This window comes from Panthera pardus, unplaced genomic scaffold (assembly GCF_024362965.1).
Source record: "Panthera pardus isolate Hobbes unplaced genomic scaffold, ASM2436296v1 HiC_scaffold_2, whole genome shotgun sequence".
Lineage (NCBI taxonomy): Eukaryota > Metazoa > Chordata > Mammalia > Carnivora > Felidae > Panthera > Panthera pardus.
This window is the reverse complement of record NW_026526765.1, coordinates 29,151,532-29,169,765: the sequence shown is the minus strand read 5'-3', so window position 1 is coordinate 29,169,765 and position 18,234 is coordinate 29,151,532. Positions and strand designations below refer to the sequence as shown.

The 18,234-nt window shown below is 40.9% G+C and overlaps 1 protein-coding gene across 2 annotated transcripts in view; it reads left to right on the top strand.

Annotated features, from left to right (window-relative positions):
• RANBP3L (RAN binding protein 3 like) overlaps positions 1-18,234 on the top strand; it is a 282,806-nt gene that overhangs the window by 31,853 nt on the left and 232,719 nt on the right. The gene's annotated exons all lie outside the window — the stretch shown is intronic.

Genomic DNA, 18,234 nt, shown 5'->3' with positions numbered 1-18,234 from the left:
TCTCATGCAAAGATATGGGTTGGGAGCTAAATGTAGGAGCCTGTCGTTGTGGGAATCAAACTTGTCATTCATAGGGAAAGTTTATTTAACAGAGCTCTACCAAGAGGGAGCAATCAACAGTGACTGAGATACATTTCAATTGGTTGTTAAAAGTCACCCAGAAAGTGATGCGCACAAGGATTTTTCCAGTGTCTATGTTATCTTCTCGTGATGCTTTCTCTGCTTTTTCGTCTTTGCCCCTTTCCTGTTGCATTCCTTTATCCTTGGCTATCTCTTATACCAACCATTTATGGCCAGGTCTGTCCTGTCTTACACCTGGTTTGCTCCATCTTGTTAACTATCTCATGATCTGCCCCCCTTGCCCTGCACTAGCTGCCTGGTTCTTGAAAGTTGAGATCATGTTAGCCTGCAGGAGACTGTCTTCTTTTTTCAGCAAATACTTGGGTCCCCTGTCCATGGGGAGCAGCACCTTCATTGGCCACATGTAAGGTCATAGTCCTATCCACTTCGCTGATCCAGGCCAGCTCAGGTACCTTCTGTCTGCAAGAGCTAAGAGCAAAAGCTTAGTTCCCATATTGCTATCTCTTAGTCCTCTGTCATTCCCCTGGTATTGGACTTTGGCTCACACTTTTCAGCGTAGTTCTGGCGTCCTTTTTCTTCTTTCTCTTACCCCTCTGGGACTTGGTGCTGGTAAAGCCTGTGACAGAACTCTTGGTTGATGGATTCAATTCCTGAAGTAGGCTGTGTTATTTTGGGTTCCCCCTAAGGCAGAGCCTGACACAGCACTTTCTGTATCCTTGAGTATACCTCTTGCTTAGGGAGCAGGATGGAGGGAGGTGGGGATAGTGAGACAGGGAAGGAGGAAAAACCAATAAAAATGTATATCATCACAGTTGCTTCTGTGGATGGCAGTGCTTGATTCTGCTGGGACCCGCTGAGGAGCATAGAGAATGCTTGTCAGACTGTCTGCCCGAAGATGGAGAGTCTAGAACATTCACCCAGCCCGCTGTACCTTGTGCCAAATTGGCTAAAGGTTGCCCTTAGGGGCATCAAATTCCTGCTCTCACAGACTGCACTGGCTTGTCCTATGAAGCTCTGGGCAGAATGCAGAGGGACTCAAATCCAGAAAGGCTATGCAGTAGGCATGAGGTGGGGCACCACCTGTTCAAGGTAAGTCTGAGTCTTCCAGAACTGTCCTCTGCAGCTATAGGTGAAATCAGAGGTGGACCAAGTGTATGATTCTTGTACCAAAGCCATCTGTTACACATGCCTCCTTCCTTCCCCTGCTGTCCCTGGTTCCAGGCTCTCTCCTTGCTTCACATCATAGTATAATCTATCCAAAATGATAGCCCTCATCATCAAGCATGTATGTCGGTGGGAATGTAAATTGAAATAGCCACTATGGAAAACGGTATGGAGGTTCCTAAAAAAAAACCCTTAAAAATAGAACTACCATGTGATCCAGCAGTCCCACTTCTGGGTATATATCCAAAGGAAACAAAATTACTATCCTGAAGGGGTAGCTGCACCCCCATGTTTATTGCAGCATTGTTTACAATAGCCAAGGCATGGAAACAACCTAAGTGGTTTCTTTTTGTTTTTGAAACAAATGATATACAAACTTTTATTCAAAGATATTCAAGAAAGACATGTTTTGGTCATTTTATTTTTATTTTTAATTTTTTAAAAATATTATTTATTTTTGAGAGAGAGAGGGAGACAGAGTATGAGCCGGGGAGGAGCAGAGAAAGAGGGAGACACAGAATCAGGAGCAGGCTCCAGGCTCTGAGCTGTCAGCACAGAGCCTCTCACGGGGGCTCAAACTCATGAGCTGTGAGATTACAACCTGAGCTGAAGTTGGATGCTTAACCAACTGAGCCACCCAGGCATCCCTGTTTTGGTTATTTTAAAGTGAGATTAGCGAGGGAGGGAAGATGGCGGCGTAGGAGGATGCTGGGCTCACCGCGCGTCCTGCTGATCACTTAGATTCCACCTACACCTGCCTAAATAACCCAGAAAACCACCAGAAGACTAGCAGAACGGAGTCTCCAGAGCCAAGCGCAGACGACAGGCCCACGGAAGAGGGCCAGAAAGGATTGGCATGAGATCTTCAATGTGCTGAACAGAAAAAAATATGCAGCTGAGAATCCTTTATCCAGCAAGTCTGTCATTTAAAATAGAAGGAGAGATAAAGGTCTTCTCAAACAAACAAAAACTGAAAGAATTTGTCACCACTAAACCAGCCCTACAAGAGATCCTAAGGGGGATCCTGTGAGACAAAGTACCAGAGACATCGCTACAAGCATAAAACATACAGACATCACAATGACTCTAAACCTGTATCTTTCTATAATAACACTGAATGTAAATGGATTAAATGCACCAACCAAAAGACATAGGGTATCAGAATGGATAAAAAAACAAGACCCATCTATTTGCTGTCTACAAGAGACTCATTTTAGATCTGAGGACACCTTCAGATTGAGAGTGAGGGGATGGAGAAATATTTATCATACTACTGGAAGCCAAAAGAAAGCTGGAGTAGCCATACTTATATCAGACAAACTAGACTTTAAATTAAAGGCTGTAACAAGAGATGAAGAAGGGCATTATATAATAATTACAGGGTCTATCCATCAGGAAGAGCTAACAATTATAAATGTCTATGCGCCGAATACGGGAGCCCCCAAATATATAAAACAATTACTCATAAACATAAGCAACCTTATTGATAAGAATGTGGTAATTGCAGGGGACTTTAACACTCCACTTACAGAAATGGATAGATCATCTAGACACACGGTCAATGAAGAAACAAGGGCCCTGAATGATACATTGGATCAGATGGACTTGACAGATATATTTAGAACTCTGCATCCCAAAGCAACAGAATATACTTTCTTCTCGAGTGCACATGGAACATTCTCCAAGATAGATCAGATACTGGGTCACAAAACAGCCCTTCATAAGTATACAAGAATTGAAATTATACCATGCATACTTTCAGACCACAATGCTATGAAGCTTGAAATCAACCACAGGAAAAAGTCTGGAAAACCTCCAAAAGCATGGAGGTTAAAGAACACCCTACTAAAGAATGAGTGGGTCAACCAGGCAATTAGAGAAGAAACTAAAAAATATATGGAAACAAACGAAAATGAAAATACAACAATCCAAAAATGCTTTGGGATGCAGCGAAGGCAGTCCTGAGAGGAAAATACATCGCAATCCAGGCCTATCTCAAGAAACAAGAAAAATCCCAAATACAAAATCTAACAGCACACCTAAAGGAAATAGAAGCAGAACAGCAAGGACAGCCTAAACCCAGCAGAAGAAGAGAAATAATAAAGATCAGAGCAGAAATAAACAATATAGAATCTAAAAAAACTGCAGAGCAGATCAACGAAACCAAGAGTTGGTTTTTTGAAAAAATTAACAAAATTGACAAACCTCTAGCCAGGCTTCTCAAAAAGAAAAGGAAGATGACCCAAATAGATAAAATCATGAATGAAAATGGAATGATTACAACCAATCCCTCAGAGATACAAACAATTATCAGGGAATACTATGAAAAATTATATGCCAACAAATTGGACAACCTGGAAGAAATGGACAAATTCCTAAACATCCACACTCTTCCAAAACTCAATCAGGAGGAAATAGAAAGCTTGAACAGACTCATAACCAGCAAAGAAATTGAATCGGTTATCAAAAATCTCCCAACAAATAAGAGTCCAGGACCAGATGGCTTCCCAGGGGAGTTCTACCAGACGTTTAAAGCAGAGATAATACCTATCCTTCTCAAGCTATTCCAAGAAATAGAAAGGGAAGGAAAACTTCCAGACTCATTCTATGAAGCCAGTATTACTTTGATTCCTAAACCAGAGACCCAGTAAAAAAAGGGAACTACAGGCCAATATCCCTGATGAATATGGATGCAAAAATTCTCAATAAGATACTAGCAAATCGAACTCAACAGCATATAAAAAGAATTATTCATCATGATCAAGTGGGATTCATTCCTGGGATGCAGGGCTGGTTCAACATTCGCAAATCAATCAACGTGATACATCACATTAATAAAAGAAAAGATAAGAACCATATGATCCTGTCAATCGATGCAGAAAAGGCCTTTGACAAAATCCAGCACCCTTTCTTAATAAAAACCCTTGAGAAAGTCGGGATAGAAGGAACATACTTAAACATCATAAAAGCCATTTATGAAAAGCCCACAGCTAACATCATCCTCAATGGGGAAAAACTGAGAGCTTTTTCCCTGAGATCAGGAACACGACAGGGATGCCCACTCTCACCGCTGTTGTTTAACATAGTGTTGGAAGTTCTAGCATCAGCAATCAGACAACAAAAGGAAATCAAAGGCATCCAAATTGGCAAAGGTGAAGTCAAGCTTTTGCTTTTTGCAGATGACATGATATTATACATGGAAAATCCGATAGACTCCACCAAAAGTCTGCTAGAACTGATACATGAATTCAGCAAAGTTGCAGGATACAAAATCAATGTACAGAAATCAGTTGCATTCTTATACACTAACAATGAAGCAACAGAAAGACAGATAAAGAAACTGATCCCATTCACAATTGCACCAAGAAGCATAAAATACCTAGGGATAAATCTAACCAAAGATGTAAAAGATCTGTATGCTGAAAACTCTAGAAAGCTTATGAAGGTAATTGAAGAAGATATAAAGAAATGGAGGGGCGCCTGGGTGGCGCAGTCGGTTAAGCGTCCGACTTCAGCCAGGTCACGATCTCGCGGTCCGTGAGTTCGAGCCCCGCGACGATCTCGCGGTCCGTGAGTTCGAGCCCCGCGACGATCTCGCGGTCCATGAGTTCGAGCCCCGCGTCAGGCTCTGGGCTGATGGCTCGGAGCCTGGAGCCTGTTTCCGATTCTGTGTCTCCCTCTCTCTCTGACCCTCCCCCGTTCATGCTCTGTCTCTCTCTGTCCCAAAAATAAATAAAAAACGTTGAAAAAAAAATTAAAAAAAAAAAAAAAAAAAAAAAGAAATGGAAAGACATTCCCTGCTCATGGATTGGAAGAATAAATATTGTCAAAATGTCAATACTACCCAAAGCTATCTACACATTCAATGCAATCCCAATCAAAATTGCACCAGCATTCTTCTCAAAACTAGAACAAGCAATTCTAAAATTCATATGGAACCACAAAAGGCCCTGAATAGTCAAAGTAATTTTGAAGAAGAAGACCAAAGCAGGAGGCATCACAATCCCAGACTTTAGCCTCTACTACAAAGATGTAATCATTAAGACAGCATGGTATTGGCACAAAAAAAGACACATAGACCAATGGAATAGAATAGAAACCCCAGAACTAGACCCACAAACGTATGGCCAACTCATCTTTGACAAAGCAGGAAAGAACATCCAATGGAAAAAAGACAGTCTCTTTAACAAATGGTGCTGGGAGAACTGGACAGCAACATGCAGAAGGTTGAAACTAGACCACTTTCTCACACCATTCACAAAAATAAACTCAAAATGGATAAAGGACCTGAATGTGAGACAGGAAACTATCAAAACCCTAGAGGAGAAAGCAGGAAAAGACCTCTCTGACCTCAGCCGTAGCAATCTCTTACTCGACACATCCCAAAGGCAAGGGAATTAAAAGCAAAAATGAATTACTGGGACCTTATGAAGATAAAAAGCTTCTGCACAGCAAAGGAAACAACCAACAAAACTAAAAGGCAACCAACAGAATGGGAAAAGATATTTGCAAATGACATATCGAACAAAGGGCTAGTATCCAAAATCTATAAAGAGCTCACCAAACTCCACACCTGAAAAGCAAATAACCCAGTGAAGAAATGGGCAGAAAACATGAATAGACACTTCTCTAAAGAAGACATCTGGATGGCCAACAGGCACATGAAAAGATGCTCAGCGTCGCTCCTTATCAGGGAAATACAAATCCAAACCACACTCAGATATCACCTCACGCCAGTCAGAGTGGCCAAAATGAACAAATCAGGAGACTATAGATGCTGGAGAGGATGTGGAGAAACGGGAACCCTCTTGCACTGTTGGTGGGAATGCAAATTGGTGCAGCCACTCTGGAAAGCAGTGTGGAGGTTCCTCAGAAAATTAAAAATAGACCTACCCTATGACCCAGCAATAGCACTGCTAGGAATTTACCCAAGGGATACAGGAGTACTGATGCATAGGGGCATTTGTACCCCAATGTTTATAGCAGCACTCTCAACAATAGCCAAATTATGGAAAGAGCCTAAATGTCCATCAACTGATGAATGGATAAAGAAATTGTGGTTTATATACACATTGCAGTACTACATGGCAACGAGAAAGAACGAAATATGGCCCTTTGTAGCAAAGTGGATGGAACTGGAGAGTGTGATGCTAAGTGAAATAAGCCATACAGAGAAAGACAGATACCATATGTTTTCACTCTTATGTGGATCCTAAGAAACTTAACAGAAACCCATGGAGGAGGGGAAGGAAAAAAAAAAGAGGTTAGAGTGGGAGAGAGCCAAAGCATAAGAGACTCTTAAAAACTGAACAAACTGAGGGTTGATGGGGGGTGGGAGGGAGGGGAGGGTGGGTGATGGGTATTGAGGAGGGCACCTTTTGGGATGAGCACTGGGTGTTGTATGGAAACCAATCTGACAATAAATTTCATATATTGAAAAAAAATAAAGTGAGATTAATCGAAGATCTCAGAAAAATTATATTTGATTAACGCACATGGCCACTCACAGAAAGTTCTCTCTTCTGTTAATAGCAGCTAAATTTATGCACACGGAAAAAAATTCTTAAGACCATGCAAATTCAGTTGAATTCCATGCATTCATTATATTCATCGAAAACCTGTAGTAATGTCCACGCCAAAGTGTTACTTTAAGAAAAAAATTAAAAATGTACACTAAAACATGACCAAGATAAAACTGAAGAAAACAGTAAATAAGCATAATTTATGTTTTATTTTTAAAAGTATGGCATCACACATATTCAAGTGTGTTATACCAGGTTCATTCCCCAGAAGTGGCATTTTAAAGTGTTAAGCATTGTTAAATATCAAAAAAATATGAGTCTACCTTTACAAGGTAGTATAATTCATTGTGGCATAATTCAAAGTACTGTGCCAATAATAAATAGTATAATCAAGTTTCAAACTTCTTTTCAAATATATTTAAAGGAAAGCATATAGACACACATTTATATGTACACAATTTATTATACTCAGGTAATTAAAGATATTTTATAAGAGTAAACAGTTTTACCCCTCAGCTTGTTTGTACACTTATATAGATTTTTAATACTCGTTCAAAGAGTTTCAATTCCTGTGTATACAGATTTTCATGAGAAGGAATAAAGATAAAATTTAATTTTACAGGAACACACATTGTCTTCCTTCACAAAATAACCCATAGTCATTCAAGGTTGATAAGAACTAATCTTTAAGAAAGCAACTGTTGTTGGGGCCCCTGGGTGGCTCAGTCAGTTAAGGGTCGACTTTGGCTCAGGTCATGATCTTGCCATTTGTGAGTTTGAGCCCCACAGTGGGCTCTGTGTCGACAATGCTGAGCCTGCTTGGGATTATCGCTCTCTGCCCCTCCCCTGCTTTCACTCTCTCTCTAGATATATAAAAGCTTAAAAAAATAAGTACTGCAACCCAGGTTCCTTATTAAAATGAAGTGTTACACAGCCCCCCCCCCCCAAAAGAAGGAAATTCTGCCATTTGTGATAACATGGATGGACCCTGAGGGTGCTATGCTAAGTGAAATAAATTAGAGAAAGACAAATACTGTATTTACTTGTATTATTCACTTATATGTGGAATCTAAAAAAAAAAAAACCAAAACAAAACCCCAAACTTATAGATACAGAGAATAGATTGATGGCTGCCAGGGTGGGGAGTCAAGGGACAGGAGAGCTGGGTGAAGGTGGTCAAAAGGTACAAACTTCCAGTTGTGAGATTAATTAATTCTGGGTATGTAAGGTATAACATGCTGACTGTAGTTAATAATACTGTATTATTTATTTGAACATGGCTAAGAAAGTATATCTTAAAAGTTCTTATCAAAAATTGTAACTATGAGGTGATAGATTTTAACTACGCTTATTGTGATAATCATTTTATTGTATACACATATATCAAATCACTATGTTGCATACCTTAAGCTTAGATAATGTTATATGTCAGTTATATTTCAATAAAACTGGAAAAAAATAAGAAGGGAAAGGTCAGCTGGTGCTCCACTGACTTAGTTTACCTAGGTAGCAGCAGCAGAAGTGATGTAATTTGGATAATGTCCTTGATTACAAGGTCATAGGTGAAAAATGCCTCCCACAGTGATATCCTTAAAGACATTTATCTCCAGCTCAAACTCGCTAGCATTGATTCCATGGCATGTCACGAAGAACATTGGCTGATAGAGCTCCATGATGCTGGATAAATGACATTTTGCTGTATGACATTTGGTTTAATGTTATCACAAGGAACTAAGCCCGGATAAACTGAAGCCATAAGAGTGAACTTTAAGATAATTTGTATAGGGCCAAGTACGGAGTTCTACAGGAAACATTCAAAATAGAAATTTTGTTTCTTTCTACTAAGAGTCTAAAAACTCAAAGGTGGCCTGATCACTGTATACAGAAAGGAGGTTTGGGGGAACCTAGGTGGATCAGTCGGTTAAGCGACTGCTTCTTGATCTCGGCTCAGGTCATGATCTCATGGTTCATGGGATCAAGCTCCACATTGGACTCTATGCTAACAACATGCAGCCTGCTTGGGATTCTCTCTCTGCCTCTCTCTCTCTCTCTCTGCTCCTACCCTGCTCATGTGCACACTGTCTCTCTCAAAATAAAGAAATAAACTTTATTTATTTGTTTATTTATTTAAATGTTTATTATTTATTTTTGAGAGAGAGAGATACAGGGTGCAAGCAGGGGAGGGGCAGAGAGAGGGAGGGAGACACAGAATCTGAGGCAGCCTCCAGGCTCTGAGTTGTCAGCACAGAGCCCCACGAGTGAACCATGAGATTGTGACCTGAGGTGAAGTCTGACACTTAACCAATTGAGCCACCCAGGTGTCCCAGAAATAAACTTGAAAAAAAAAAGGGGGGGGGTTGTTTGTTTTTAAAAGAAAGGAGGTTTTGGGGCACAGGACCAGGCAGTTTTTTGTTTGTTTGTTTGTTTTGTTTTGTTTTGTTTATGAAATCATTTCTGCCCTTACCATTTTGGCTCCTTGTAGCTCAGATCAATTGTTTTATTTATCAGTATGTGCCAGGCATACCAGACAAAAGGTAAAATGCAGCAAAACAAATCAAAGTAGAATGGTCTCCCTCGTAGAAAACGTGTACTCTGCGGAATTCTGACTGGTGTCCTATGAGCTCAGGGTTCCAGACAGCAACCAAAAGTAAATAAATACAACCGAATAAAGCTGATGATCTAATTGGTGTTATTAAGTGATTCACAAATCAGGGCAGCATCAGGTCCAGCAGGTAGAGGGGAGCTCCATTCAGCTAAATGAAAGAAAGGTTTTTAAAGGCAGAGAGAGGCATAACAAAAAGAAGAAATGTATTAGCAAGGAATGCATTCTTTAGCCAAGGTTGACCTCCTGAGGGGAGCCAAAGGGGTCTACCAGCAAACTCTCTAGTATTGACCAGGAAATTTCATGCTGACTGGTTAAAGGTTACATTCCTGGGGGGGTTGAAACTGGAGTTGGGTTAGGTGTTAAGTCTGGGTTTCCTGACTTGGGGCCTTAACCTAAGTAATACCATTTTGGGCCTATGGTTTTCTTAACAGTTCCCTCCTTTTGATCAGACTTCCTCTAACTCAGACATGTGATCAAAATTTAAGACATTAGTGCCACTCTCAGCTACCTCTTGCTGGTTCTCTCAAGTTTGCTGATCCTTCACTGGCATTCGCGGGCCGTGACATTTTGCTTTATCTCTGTACGTTATGGCTTTAGGTTCACATTCCTTAAGTCGGTCATCTTCTGTGTGCCTTTTCTGACGTTCCAGTCTTAGGGTGATCTCTTGCTTGGTGGCTAGCAGCTGTGAACATCCATTTAAAGCTTTTGGATGATAAAAGCTGACATGCAGGCTTGACAGCCTTGTTTACATTTGCCCTAACCAGGGAAATAGGGACCTGCCAGAGGGAGTAAATCCTGAATCATGAAAGCTTCCTGCAACATCCTTTTTAACTCAATAATGTGAATTTAGAGGAGTCGACCAATGAGATGTCTTATTTTGCTTGTGAAAAGTTAGGGGCACAGGTAGATTTTTTCCCTAGCCTTAAATAAAACATTGTTCGAATTGCAGAGGTTACCCCCACCCCGCACCCTCAGTAATGGCCTTGGAGGTGAAGATGAGGCATTATCTTTCTAGGCCAATGCCAACAGAAAGGAAAGGAAAAGAAGGAGACAGAGTTTCACGTTCAGTTAAACTGTGAATTCTTGATCTGTCGTCTTGGGCAGAAAGAGTCTGCCTCAATGTCACTACTGCTTTTCCTCGTCAATTTGATTTGGAGGCTCCAGCCTCTATATAGGACCAGGTGCCACATGGAGCCTTCTTTAGCTGTGTGATGTGAGCCCAGGGCTTGATACGTTCTAGCTCTGTAGCAGTGTCTGTGGTCAGCAGAGCTTGGTAAGTTCCTTTTCAGTGGGGCTCCAGAGCTGGTTTTCTCTGATAACATTTCCAAAATACCTAAACACCAGGCTCTAAACTATGATCAACAGAATCCTTTGTGGGTTTTTTTGTTTTTTATATATATATATTTTTAAAAATTCTTTTTAATGTTTATTTTTGAGAGAGAGAGAGAACGTGCATGTGCGTGTGTGGGGGAGACGTAGAAAGAGAGGGGGACAGAGTATCTGAAGTAGGCTCTGCACTGACAACTGACATGCAGGGCGCAAACCATGAGATCATGACCTGAGCGGAAGTCAGACGCCTGACCGACTGAGCCACCCAGGTGCCCCTCAGCGGAATCCTTTGAATTGGGACCCAAGAAGGCTTCTTTCATCTGTTGATGACGGGCTTGAACATATGCATTAGAGACTTACAGTAGGTAGCCACACTAGCATGAGACAACAGGGATCCGCCGAAGGTTGTACACTGGCAGAATTCCAAGAAGTCTGCAAGGTTTTGTTAAGACTTGTATGATTTGCTCAGTGAAGTGGATGCCTTGATCACTGGAGATTATAGAAGGTATATCATATCCTAAGTGGGAAACACATTTTTGAATGGCTTTTCTTCTTATTTTCCTACTGTGAGAGCATCAGGAAAGGCTTCAGCCCATCCAGAAAACATGTGTAACAAGAACATATTGATAATACTTACAAAGTGGCATCTGTATGAATGAGGTTAAACTGTAGGTGTTCAGAGGGTCCAGAGGGAATAGGTCTGAGGACTCGGAGACAAAAACAGTTTCCAGGATTATGGACATGCCAAATCACACTTTTTTTTTTTTTTTAATAGAAGTTTCCCACTAATGTCTATTTATAATCTGAGTCCTCTGAAATGCACTGTGGTGGGTGAAGGAATGCAAAAACTGAAAAAGGGGGTTTGTCAGGGAGCCGGGAAGAACCAAACAGCCCTCTGGGTTTTCTCACAGCCCTGATATTTCATTTAATGGACTTCATCTGCATGTGTCACAATCTTTATAGAATCTGTTGCTGCTGCCTTGTGTGGAAGTCCAGCCGATGACATTATTAAAATTTCTTTTCAAGGATTTCTTTTCCACAAACCTGTAACTTTCTTTTTAAATTTAGATTTTGTCTTAAGGTTTCCTTTTTTATTTTATTTATTTATTTATTTATTTATTTATTTATTTATTTATTTATTTAATATTTTATTTTTAGGGGTGTCTGGGTGGCTCAGTCAGTTAAGTGTCAGACTTGGGCTCAGGTCATGATCTCACCATTCACCGGTTTGACCCCACATTGGGCTGTGCACTCCCAGTGCGGAGCCTGCTTGGGATTCTCTCTCCCTCTCTCTCTGCCCCTCCCCCACTCATGCTTTTTCTCTCTCTCAAAATAAATAAATAAACTTAAAAAAAAAAAAGATTTTGTTTTTAAGTAATCTCTGCACCCAATATGAGGTTCAAACTTACAACCTGAGTTCAAGATTCCCATGCTCTACCGACTAAGCCAGACAGATGCCCTGAAAGTTTTCTCTTTGAATAGCCAGTCTTATTTTAGGACAAAATTACTTTCTTTTTCCTCAACAAAAATGTATTTCTATTTGTCATGCTTTTTCTTACCAAAACTTTCCTGCATATAGAATTGTTACCCTTATTATTTCCAGTAGTCTTAATTACATTTATTAGAATTTGTAACTCCCAGAATTCTTAATTTTGAGTGAAAGCTTATAAGTAAGCAATTGTGAACTGTTACACCAGTATTCTTTAGATTGCAAATTTATGAATAATTTTTAGAAGTATATGCCTTTTTCATTTTTCCAATGTCGTGCTAACACATCTAAAATATCTTTTAGTTTCTTTGCAATAAGAAGCCAAAAGTAGAAAACCTGTGTTCAGTAATTAATGTTTTAGTATTTTATCTTATTTGGAAATGATCTGGATATTTAAAGAACTTAACTTATCATTTGACCTCATTCAGAAAAACTTTTAAGGTTTTAGGTTGCCCAAAAAGCTTTAGGAAAGCTATTTAAGTAGACATAAATATTGCTGAAAAGTTCCTTTTTAAACTTTTCTTGCTAACTTTTACTTAATTCACTTCTGTTCAGTAATTATGTTTAGATTACCTACAAAAACTTCATTCAACATTAGACAACTTCAGCCATTATCCTAAACTATTAATTTTTTGTTGGCAAATCTTTTTTTTTATAATTTATTTATTTTTTTAAATTTACATCCAAGTTAGTTAGCATATAATACAACAATGATTTCAGGAGTAGATTCCTTAATTCCACCCCTTACCCATTTAGTCCATCCCCCCTCCCACATGTTTATAAATCTTGTATGAGACTACATGAGCTTATTTGGCTAGTAAATTCAGGTAGAATAAAATTTTTGTATTTAATGCTGATAACTCTAAAGACATGTCTGTTTTAATTAAACCATCAACCTTAAACTAGCTTTACATATCAAATAATTTCCCAGGTCACATGCACTTGAAAAAAATTGGGGTTAATTTCTATCTTTTTGTGTATTTTAAATTGCCCAGTCATTACAAGTGCTTGTCCTCAAACCCACTGAATAGAGCTCTTTTTGAAATTAGTTTTAGCAATATCATCTGGGGGTAGAACAGTACTTCACATTTGTAACATAAACACAAACACACAGGCGCAAAGACCTCATAGTTACTAATATTTGTGGAGAAGATTTTTAAGATTTGTATTTGTCCCTGAAATTGTTAAGGGACCTGTGCTAGAGTTTGGGAACAAGTACCCTTTTAGCGGCTTGTATTTTTAAAAAAGGCCTCCTTCTCTTCTTTCTTTTAGTCTCAGGTGATTGTGGGCTGTGTTTACATTTCAAAGACATGATAAGATGTTTAACTTCAAGGAACAATGAAAGAATGTAAGTTTCTGTAAGGGGGACTTTGGTTTCCTAAGGCCAATGATTTACTAACCTTTTAAGATGAACAAAAGGAAGTTTGGGGATTGGTAAGAAATAGATAAATTTAGAATTGCCTCTGGAGCTGATTTTTGTTTTCCAAAAGATTTGTAAGATAAGGACAGTTGCTCTTACTTAAAGAATTGAATTGTCACTTGAATGACATAGGTTGATCTACCTTTCCTACTATATTATCCTCAATTTGTTTCTTTCCCTCTGAGTACATAATTAGAATTTTAAATCTTTTTAGCAGTATTGAGTACCCCTCCCCCTCGCCCTGCTTGGGTGTAAGACAGGTCCTCAAAGAGGGTGCAAAGGATATTACCTTCCCCAAACTCCCAAAGACAGACAAAAGAAAGACCCGATGACTGGGGCTGTCCCAGGCAGGCAGAAAGCCAAGCCCAGTTATGCAAAATGAGTCAAGCAAGAAAGCAACTGCTATCTCTGGGAGAGAGAGTGATGCAGGCTGCCTGGGTAGGAGGACCCAGTAGGGGATCTGCAGGACCAGCCAAAAGGGCCCTTGGCTTTGCACGGAATAGAAATCCAACTCCCAGGGAAAGTGAGAGCAGAGTTTGCATAATAGTCTAAGTGATGGGGCGTAGCAGATGGAGCATCTGGGAGACACAGAGAGGATAGGACACTCTTGTTTCTGCTGGGGGTCTGGGGTTTTTATTGAGGATGCTGGTCTTGTGAATCTGTCCTCTCAGACATCTAGGAATGGTCAAAACAAGGACAAGTGCTCAGGCGTCCTCCATAAGTCACTGATGGCCTGGAGCCGTGGGTATTGGTGTCTAGGTGTGTGGAGTCAGTGGTATTGGGAAATGGTACCTGAGGACTCTGCCTGGTCATTCCTTAGATGTTATCTATTGTTCTGGAAGACTCCAAAGAAATCATTAATTTCTTGACCTTTACAAAGAGGACATACAGTATCTGAACTATAAGGCATGTGAAAAGTTGGGGTGCAGGTCCTAGCAAGAATAGTAGCAGGAAAAGGAGCAAAAAAAAAAAAAAAAAGTGTTTTTCATGGGGTCCTTCAGTTTCCCTGTCCCAAAAGGATCAATAACCAATGGGTCTGGATTTGGAAAGGCAGGGACAGTGTGAAATTTTATTTTCGTCTCTTGACTGAGCACTACAGACAGAGATTCAGAAGAACTGATTCTGTTAAGAGTTTTCATCCTTTACTGGCTTCTGCCAATTTTTCCAGGATCTCCTCTGCAGGCTCTAGTATCTCTGAGTCTCCCCAAAATGTCTCAGTGTCGTGAACTCTGAGGGGCCCATATTGGGGGGGGGGCTCCTTTGAAGGTAGATATGGGGGTATCTGTAAGGCCATTGACTTGCAAGCATTTTGTTTATATTGTGTAGTCTTTTCAGGGTGGAAAAATAATTCAGATTAGGATGAGTACTCAAAGGAAGAAAAAAGAAAGCAATAGTTCTGTCAGTCTTATAGTCTTTTAGGTACCTCCCACATCTTTAATTTTTCATTAGCTTTTTGCAACAAAACTTTCAATGAAATGATTTTGGAATTTTGAAACCTTTCGGAGGTTTTGCTTGCCAACTAAAATGGGTACACTGTTCAGTTGAATTGGAGAACGCTTTCTCTCAAATGAACTTCTCAAATGAACGATTTTGTCTAATTGGAATATTCCCCATAATGGTCATTGTGATTCCAGTTTGCTTTTAGTAAAATTTTGCCATTTTTATAGATATTCACAGCTCCCTGCCTCAGTTTTTGGACATAAGATGACTTCTAGGTGTGCTGGGAGGTGCTGTGCCAGACTCTTTTTTTTTGTTTTGTTTTTGTTTTTTAAGTTTATCTGTTCATATTGAGAGAGAGAGAGAGCATGAGCAGGGGAGAGGCACAGAGAGAGGGAGAAAGAGAATCCCAAGAAGGCTCTGTGCTCTCAGCACTGAGCCTGATGTAGTGCTCTCAGCACTGAGCCTGATGTAGTGCTCGATCCTATGAACTGTGAGATCATGACCTGAGCTGAAATCAAGAGTCAGACACTCAACCGACTGAGCCACCCAGGAACCCCTGCACCAGACTCTTTAGAATTTAAGGATCCCATTAGCTAAGACTTCATTTACACAATACAAGAAAAACAAACATACGCACCTTAACACACCAGCAGTAACCAAAAGATGTTATTGCAGACTGGCCAAGAGAAGGCTGTGTGCACCATCAGCAATTTCCAGAATAGACTAAGTCGGCAAAGTCCAGCAAATACAGAATACAGGTGGGAACTGGGGAAGGGACTCCAGTGTGGAACTGTGGACTGAACCAAGGGCCAAGGGCAGGTGCTCTGTTAGAGGCTCCTATCAGTCTCCACTGACCCGTTAACCTTAGACTGGAAAGCCAATTAAGTTGGTAGCTTGAATTCAAAAAGAGCAGAGCTCAAACCAAGAGGGACTCACCATTGGCCCTCAGAGATGGTGAAAAAGACCGTGAACTCAAAAGGGTTTGCAAGGCATCATGTTTGTTTCTTATTGTCCCTGAATGCTGTCAAAAGTACACTTTGGATCCCATCGTTGCCACCAAATCTGTTAAAAACCATAACTGAACCAAGCAAATCTGACGGTCTAATTGGTTTTATTAAACGACTCATGAATTAGGCAGCATTTCATCCAGCAAGCAGAGGGTAGCTCCAGTGAACTACACAAAAGGCAGAGAGAGGGCAAAACAAAAAGAAGGAAGGACTATATTAACAAGGAATGTGTTGCTTTGGGAAGGTTGCCCTCCTAAGGGGACCCAAAGGAGTGTTTCAGTAAATTCTCTAATATTCACCAGGGAATTAATTCCATCCTGACTGGTTAAAGGTAACATTCCTGGGGAAAGCTCGCATTAAGATATTACATTAGGTATTAAGATTAGGTTTTAAGGTTAGGTATTAAATCTCAGCTTACTGACCTGGGGTCTTAACCTAAGTGACACCATTTTGGGCCTGTGGTTTTCTCTTAAATACAAGCTTAAAGCTTGAAAACTAGAGTGTAATCTTCTCGTTTCACAGATGGACAGAGTCCCAGGGAGGTAAAGTGACTTGCGTAAGGTTTCACAACTAATTCTAGACTGAAGGGCAGCAGAAATGTGACAGTAGTTCAGGACAGGCTATCCCAGTATGCTTTATTATGTTCATCATTTTGAGCTGTAGTCACTTGAAAAACAATACATGAAGGAAAAGGCTTTCCCTGATTTCCCCTTATCTGCCAGAGGACGGGTCAGGCAATAGGAACTGGGTTGTCCTCAAGCCCCTCCCTCCCTAGGAATGTCTTTAACTGGGGAAGATTGATCATAGGAGAAGAGACTAGAAATTAATACCAACCCTAACAAACTTTGTCGCTGTCTTATCTCCCATCTATACGTCTTTCCCCCAAGAGTAAATGATCTGCCTCCCTCCCTCCTCTTTCCCTATTAAGATAGTATTTAATCCTGAATTCTAAAGCCACCTCTGGGTCTTACTCATTTTCCTTGCATATCTCCTGTGAATGCATAAGGTATACATGCTAATGATGTATTTCTCCTGTTAGTCTGCCTTTTATCTCAGCTTAGAACTCAGAAGGGTAGAGGGAAGATGGTGTATTTCTCCCCTAAAAGGCAGATCTAGATTTTTATTAAAAAACAAAACAAAAACAAAACCCTGGTGTGCCATTCTTTCCACAGATGGATGCATCCTCCATTGTAAGAGAAACCAGCGCTGTCCCGTGTAGCACACCTGACCTCCACCTAGCGCGGGTCTTTGTGCCCGTGGCTCCCTCGGGAGGGGTTTTACCCCTGGAACAGGTTGACAAAGAGATGGAATTTAAAATGGCCCTTGCTCTTGGGGGGGCAGGGAAATGTGCTGTGTGGGGGGCTTCGGGTTGTTTGCCTGGAAGTGGCTTCCACGTAGCAGGAAGTTTCTTTGCCTTGCTGCCTCCTTCCCTGAACTCCAGATTCAGCCGCATTTATTTTTCCTCGGGGTCCTTTCAGTTTCTGCCTAATGAGACCGGTGGCAGCTGAGTGTGTGACTGACACTCGGTATGTACAGCTTGTATTCATCTTCCTGAGAAAGGGCATTGCACAATAAAGGATTGCCAAGGGCAACAGCGGTGGCATTTCGGAGAGCCCCAGCCGCCGCCGTGCACCGCCCCGGGGGAAGGAAACAGCGCGCGCAGAACCAGCGAGCGGCTGGAGGGAGGCGGGACTTCTAAAGTAATTAAAATATTCATATGCAGGGGGACCTTGAGTTCCTTTCTCTTTGCCCATTAGACCTCTTTACTTTTTACCCACAGACGGTTCTCCTGATTTCCAGGGCACAAAAGCCAAGTCGAGGCTGGAGGGAAATACTTTTGGAGTAAAATCAAATCAGTTGCAAATGAGTTACAACATCTCAATTGCCTTAATAGATCAAACAAAACTTCTCTGTTACTCCAGGCACCAGAACCGAAACTCTCCTTGGAGTTCCCCAGCTAAAAAACCCGTAAATCTTTGGCCTGCCTATAGCAAGGTCCCGAGCAATGCCCTTGAGGGCTCACCCAGGGCACAGTGACTTGGAAACAGAGTTTGCTGAGCACGTGGCCTGCCAGGATGGTGTAACTAGCAAACTAGCTGGAATGAGCGCGCCAGTTTCAGGCCAGTGAATTCTTCTGTCAGGCCAGAAGTAGATTTTACTTACTTTGCACCCCGTGT